Source organism: Megalobrama amblycephala, linkage group LG3 (genome assembly GCF_018812025.1).
Source record: "Megalobrama amblycephala isolate DHTTF-2021 linkage group LG3, ASM1881202v1, whole genome shotgun sequence".
Taxonomy (NCBI): Eukaryota; Metazoa; Chordata; class Actinopteri; order Cypriniformes; family Xenocyprididae; genus Megalobrama; species Megalobrama amblycephala.
In genome coordinates, this window is record NC_063046.1 from 22,491,177 (window position 1) to 22,499,090 (window position 7,914).

Here is a 7,914-nt window from a genome sequence, read left to right on the forward strand (position 1 = left end):
AGACAGCAGAGAATAGACTGGACACATGACTGTTACACGTGACAAGCTTGATGTTTTTAGGCGCAATAAGCGAATTAGGGCCTACTCACACACACAGCAAGCCGCCTCTCGGATGTCAAAATGCCCATCTTGGTGATTATAAACGCAGTCAGTTATGTCTTAAGTGGAGTACACAGTTGAGAAAGAAAGCATGTGTGTAACAGTATATTAGATCTGTGCAGCTCTTAAAGTGACAACAGCCTAATAAACCTGCTTCAGTCTGTGTGCTTAATGGTAATCAAACAACAAAAGACAAAGAGAAAATCACTCACTGTTCTCGACAGAAAAACTTTTGTAGCTTCTATAAGAATCAGTGTATTTTTTAATTCATATAGTGAAGACTAAGCAGCATTTAATTTTTACATTTGATTATACAATTTCTGTTGTTAAATAAACCCCTATGTAGTCTTACCTGAAACTCTAAAGCCCCTGAATTACACTGAGGTTAAAATGATACTTACTTTTATGTAGCTAATGATACAGTAAAACACTGCTCTCCACTTTCAGAAGTTGTAGGGATGCTTTCTTCTCACCAAAAAAAAAGAAAAAAAAGAAAAAAAAAAGTGAAACATGTATGTTGGCTATGTCATTTTTAGTTTTGAAATACATTTAAATATAATTATATAGCTGTCTGGTGGACATCTTGGCATGGATGAAAGAACATCATCTGCAGCTGGCAAAGACTGAGCTTCTCGTCTTTCCTGCCAATCCGACTCTAAAGCATGATTTCTCCATCCAGCTTGGTACATCCTCAATTACCCCATCAAATTCAGCCAGAAATCTTGGAGTAATCCTTGATGACTAACTGACCTTCAAAGACCACATTGCAAAGACCGCTCGGTCATGCAGATTTGCACTATACAACATCAGGAAAATCAGGCCCTTTCTAACGGAACATGCAACACAACTTCTCGTCCAGGCCCTGGTCATTTCTAGGCTTGATTACTGCAATGCTCTTCTGGCTGGACTGCCATCATGCACAATCAAGCCTCTACAAATGATTCAGAATGCTGCAGCATGTCTTGTCTTTAATGAGCCCAAAAGAGCCCACGTCACACCTCTCTTTATCTCTCTGCACTGGCTACCACTTGCTGCTCATCAAGTTCAAGGCACTGACGCTTGCTTACAGATCTACCACAGGCTCAGCACCCTCCTACTTAAACTCACTCTTACGAATTTACACTCCCACCAGAAGCCTACAGGAGCGAAGGCTTGTGGTACCATCACAAACAGGCACAAAATCACTCTCCAAAACATTCTCGTTCACTGCTCTGTGCTGGTGGAATGATCTTCCTGCCTTCATCCGGAATACAGAACCCCTGGCAATATTCAAAAGACAGCTGAAAACTCATCTCTTCCGTGAGCACTTAACCTCATCTTAAAAAAAAAAAAAAGACCCTATCGCTTCATTACCTATCCTTTCACTTCCTTTAATCCCTCTCTGTTGTAGCTTATGATACTCTGAGCAATGTCTGAAACTTGTATTGTGAGCACTTCTTTTCTATTTGCGTCTTCACGATGACTCGCTTTGTTGTATTCCTCACTTGTAAGTCGTTTTGGAAAAAAGCGTCTGCCAAATGAATAAATGTAAATGTAATTTAAAAAAAAAAAATTACACACTGCATTGGTTCACAACAATTCATAAAACATAACGATTAACATAAAGAGTCAATCACTATTTCGAAACTGTGAGATTTTCTTGGTCACGGTGCAGGCAAAAATATTTATTTAGAAAATGTATGGAAGCTTGTTTCCACCACTAAATAAAAAATAAAAAAGGTAATTGTAACCTTTTATCTCACAATTCTGACTTTTTTTATAAACTCACAATTGCAAGATATAAACTCACAAAGGCAAGTTATAAAGTCCAATTCTGACAGATTTTTTTTTTTTTCTCAGAATTACAAATTTGTATCTCACAATTCTGACTTCATAACTCACAGTTGCAAGTTTATATCACACAATTCTGAGGAAAAATGTCAGAATTGCGAGATAAAAAGTCGCAATAATACCTTTTTTATTTTTTATTCAGTGGTGGAAACAAGCTTCCATAAAAATTAGATTTTATTTGTCAAATAAAAAAATAAAAAAATGGTAACACTTTATTTTAGGGTCTTTTAACTAGTTGCTTATTAGCATACATATTACTAGAATATTGGCTGTTTATTAGTGATTATTAAGCACATATTAATGCCTTATTCTGCATGACCTTATTCTACATTCTTAATCCTACCCAATAACTTAACAACTAGCTTTCTAATTAATAATAAGCAGTAAATTAGGAGTTTATTGAGGGAAAAGTTGTGAATATGTGTTCCCTATACTGAAGTGTTACCAACATTTTTTAAACAGTGAGATTTTATTAGTCATAATGCATTTAAAAAAATAAAAACATGTCATTTATTTATTTATAGCTGAATCAAAAACTTGTTTGTTCAACCATTCTTTGTTATAATTTTTGGATTAATAATTAAAATTCATTAAAACTTTCTCTACTTGTCATTCTTTTTTTCCCTCTAATTAAATTAGTGTGTTTGTTTTATTTGTTTATTTTTGACTGCTCATATACTCAGCAAAAAAATAGAAATGTCCCTTTTTCAGGATACTGTATTTTAAAGATAATTTTGTAAAGTCCAAATAAGTTTTACATATCTTGATTGGAAAGTATTAAACAGTGTTTTTTATGCTCATTCAATGAGCCATAAACATTTATTGCACATGCACCAGTGGATCAGTCCTCAAGACACTAACAATTTACAGCTGGTAGACATTTAAAGTCACAGTTACAATAACTTAGGACACTAAAGAGATCTTTCTACTGACTCTGAAAAACACCAGGAGAAAGATGCGCAGTGTCCCTGATCACCTGTGTGAATAGGCCATAGACCTGCTGCAGGAAGAAGGCATGAGGACTGCAGATGTGAACAGAGAAATAAACTGCAATGTCTGTAATTTAAGACACCTTAGACAGTGCTACAGGGAGACAGGAAGGACAGCTGATCTTCCTTGCAGCCCCCCCCCCCCCCCCCCCATTATATATTATGTGTATACAAATATATACACATAATATGACATTTGCTGGTGGAAAAAATCTGTTGAAAGTGGGAGGACGTTTCTTTTTTTGCATAGTATATTTCTAATAGCACACGCCACAACTAAATTTTCTCCTCTCTCATCCTTCTACAACTTCCCATGCTGCTCCTGGAGTGCTAAAGCCCACCTTCCCCCTGCGGCCAGGCGGCGGATCTCAACTGTTAGTGCCTGCCAGGCCTTCCTGCCTCTTTTTGTGGTTTGCACAAAGGGGCCGCTGCCCTCTCACAGGCTACGTTACAGTCTGTCACGTGAGGCGGACACTCTGGTCCTGCCGTGCTTTATTTGCTGTGGCACTGCAGATTACTTCCACAGTCTCTGTCTGCGCTGCACATCCAATTCAATTAGGGCCTATTAGATCTTCCCCCGCCTCACCGTACAGCCCCCCTATCGCTGTGACCGATCATATACCACATCTGAAGCGCACGTTACTAAGCTAAAACTGCGTTAGTCTTATAAGCATTGAAATAACACTCACATATTGAGTAACTGTCTTATCAGTTCTTGTTTTCAGTATTTAAAGGTGTTAAGGAAAGTAAAAGTAATGTGACATGTAGCTAAGTATGGTGTCCCATACTTAGAATTTGTGCTCTGCATTTCACCCATCCAAGTGCGCACACACACTTATGTATGTGGGTCATTGACAAATAAGGTTTTTAAAAGTGTTAAAAAACATAATGGAGATATAATTCATTATTAAGTGTTAACAATGAGATTATGTGGTTTTTATAATCAATTAACATTGCTTTTGTCATTTTTTACAAGATGGACAAAATTTGTCACCAAAAAAGTCATTCGGTTTAACCAAAATTTCGGTTTTACCGAATGACACTTTTGGTTATACCGAATGACAATATTTTCAGACAATGTTAACAGGCTGATATCTAGCTAACTAGCAAAAGGACAATCAAACATTTTATATTTAGTACACGTTTTTAAAATATTACAATATTTTCCATGTTTTATACCAGTTGTACCGAATGACCTAATTATTCGGGACATGCGTATGAGCAAGTGAAAACATTAATTTTTCATATAGTTAAGAGAGAGTTACATTGCTTCATGACCATGTGGTCCTTTGCAGGTGTCTGAATGATGTTACATCCTGTCTCATGATATCGACCGCATGACTTGATCCAAAATGGTCCCTATATATAGGTTACTCCAAATGACATCAAAGAAATTCATTTTTCCGGACATTGTTCAAAGCAACGACTTCTATACATAATTTTAATACCATTTTGCACTATGTTGATATATGATGTTATAAAATCATGCCAGAATAAAAAATATATACATTTATTACATTTTAAGATATTTTAATCACAAATGAAATGGCTGTATTGGCCTTTGGATGATTAAACCAAATGACCTTTTGACACTTCAGAATCTTTAAAATACCTTTATATGTAGGAAAATATAATTAAAACCTTTTGGATTCAATAAAAGAGATCTAGTTGTACTACCTTACCTACTTTGGATGTCATATCTTTGTTTATGGTTATTATTAAGGCCTTTGGACAAAGAAATGACCCGTCACGTCACTGACCCATGTACATACTTCCACAATCACTTTTTTCACAGAGCTTATAGAAATGCATCATTTCCGCAAAGGATGTGATGTTGCCTTAGAATTTGCCCAATGACAAAAGTATTTTATGAAGCAATATAATTGTCTATGGACTTGGGAGCAGTCTGCCAGCCCGAGCCCGCTGTGGTTCCAGAGCAGTCCGCTGTTGTCCCAGAGCAACCTGCTGTTGTCCCAGAACGGCCTGCTGCCATCTCAGAGCAGCTGTTTGCCCCGCTGGCCGCTTCGCACTCAAACCCGCTGGCCGCATTGCATTCAAGCCAGCCAGTCGCTACACACTCAAGCCCGTCGGCCGCTACGCACTCAAGTTTACCGCTTGCAACGCACTCAAGTTCGCCAGTTGCAATGCACTCAAGTTCACCAGTTGCAACGCACCTCAGCTCTCTGGATGCGATGGACAAGATGGCTGTTTCGCCAGTGCCCACGGGCAAGATGGCCGCTCCTTCGGTGTCAAGGAACATAGGGGGGGTCCAGCCATCGAGTCCACTCCAGAACCTGTGCTACTTGCCCTGCCGGTGCCCCACGAGCTCCTTGTCCACGAAACGACCATGGCCACCGTTGATTTCCCCAAGAACTTTTTTGGGGGGGGCCATATACCAGAGGGTGGGGAGCTTGTGGGTGGGGACCCTGCACGGCCGCAACCATCAGCGGGCTCCGAACTGCTAGGGCCGCCCATGGACTATAAACCCCTATGGCCATTAATGGACTTTGACCCGCCGTGGTCATCTTCGGACTCTGTCCTGCCGTGGCTGCCCAAGCCACCTGACCTGCCATGGTTACCCGAACCACCTGACCTGCCGTGGTTGCCCAAGCCACCTGACCTGCCGTGGCTGCCCGAGCCACCTGACCTGCCGTGGTTGCCCTAGCCACCTGACCCGCCGTGGCTGCCCAAGCCACCTGACCCGCCGTGGCTGCCCGAGGCTCCTGACCAGCCGTGGCTGCCCGAGACTCCTGACCTGCCATGGCTGCCCATGGCACCTGACCCTCCGTGGCTGCCCGTGGCTCCTGACCCGCCATGGCTGCCCGTGGCTCCTGACCCTCCGTGGCTGCCCGTGGCTCCTGACCCTCCGTGGCTGCCCGTGGCACCTGACCCTCCGTGGCTGCCCGAGTTCCTGGACCTGCATTGGGGACCCTGTTCCTGTCTGCATGCAGGTCCCCAATGCACCCACCCCCCCTCCCTAGCTGTTCCTTTTACGCCGCGAGGACGCGCCTTCCGGGAGGGGGGTTATGTCACGATCACTGTCTGCTCCTGTCACTTCCCGGACTACATTCCCCATAATCCTCTCTGCCAATCACCTGCACTCACTCCACCAATCACTACACTAATCACCACACCCAGCTGCAGCTCATTACCAGGACTATAAAGGACTGTCACACACACCACCTCACGCGAAGTCTTGTTTACCCTGTGTGACATTTCTGAGCGTTTCCCTTTGTTTATTGTCTGCCTGTTTATTGTTACCGATCCTGCCTGTTTCCTGTTTATTGACCCGTTGCTGCCTGTCCTGACCCCTTGCTTTGTATACCGATCTGTGAGTGATATCTGCCTGCCTCGATCCACTGCCTGTACCCTGACTACGACTCTGCCTGTCCCTTGCTGTTCCTGTTTGATCCTGTTTGACCCTGCCTGTACGACCATGCTTACCTTTAATAAAACGCTGCATTTGGATCCCCTGCCTGAGTCCCACTCAGTCGTTACAATAATGTTGCTGCTTGCCTTTTTGAACAGACTTTACATCAGGGAGAACAGCTGTGTTGCTTAAATAAGAATGCAGCTCGTCATTACATCGATGCAGAGTACCTGATCATGTAGTATCATACGTTCAGAAATTGATTGTTGATTCTTGTACTCATCGCACAGATATGACACAGCAAGTTGATTCATTTACACAACACTTTTGCCTAGTAGTCTTTTTTCCCCACTAATAAAGGCAGTTCATTTTTGTACTTACTTATTTATTGAAACTGTAAGATTTTATTAGTCATATTGCAGTGAAAAAAAAAAAAAAAAAAACATCTATTTATTTATTTGTATGAAAAGTGAGCTTTTACTAAATGAAAATGAGAAATGTTGCCTTGGAAATTAGCTGAAATAAAACAAATGTTTATATTTTATTTCAAGTAACGTTTTGTGGTTTTAGTTAACTATAATATCCCTGACTCTGATCACAAATAAATGAGACAGAGTGAGAAGAAGCTGTCGGCATAAGCCTGAAGTGTTGGCATGAAAGCAAAAATGTGATGCAAGCAAGCAGTGTTTTAAGGTGGTAATCGTGTAGATTTTTACAATTAAGAAATGCATTTGCCCTTGTATCAAGCAAAAATAGTAAGTCCAAGCACACACAATTTCTAGTATGGGCCATAAGCAGTGTTGGGTGCATTTCTAAGTAATTGATAATGTTAAAATGTACACGCTAAGAAATGCTGGGTTAAAAACAACCCAAGTTGAGTTGAAAATGTACAAACCCAGTGGGTGGGTTAAATGTTTGTCCAACGTGCTGGGCGGTTTTATTTGACGCAACTATTGTTTAAAAATTACTATATGGCTGTCTTAAAATGAACACAAAATTGGCTGGAAATTAAAAAATCAGACACATAATTACTAGAGGCAACAGTAATAATCAAAAGGTGAACATTTATTAATAAGCAATTTAATAAATACTCATTGTTTAATTATTATTCATTAAACGTATTAATAAAACTTCATTGCCAACATATTTTGGGTTCATTTTAAGCAAGCAATACGGTAATTTTTAAACAATAGTTGGTTTAAATAAAACTGCCCAGCATGTTGGACAAACATTTAACCCAACCGCTGGGTTTGTCCATTTTCAACCCAGCATTTTTTAGAGTATATATTTTTAATGTAACCTTCTCTCTTTAAATACTTTGGTCAGTTCAAGAATAATTTATACATGGGATTAATGATATAGGATTAGTAATAAGTAATGCAATACTTTTTAGAGAGAGTAATTGGTATAGATAAATTTATCTAAATATATTATAAAATTTATATATAAATTTTATTTGTTTAATTCACAGGCTCAAATAATGATGAAACAATTTTGGCTCTGACCCATTGTGGGAGGCACGGCATTCTCCAAACTTCGCCTAAGGATGTGCGTCACTGCTCTCTGGCATGATTTTCGGACTCCATTGTGTGGCTTTCATTGTCCTCCCTCCCTCAAGCCCAAAAC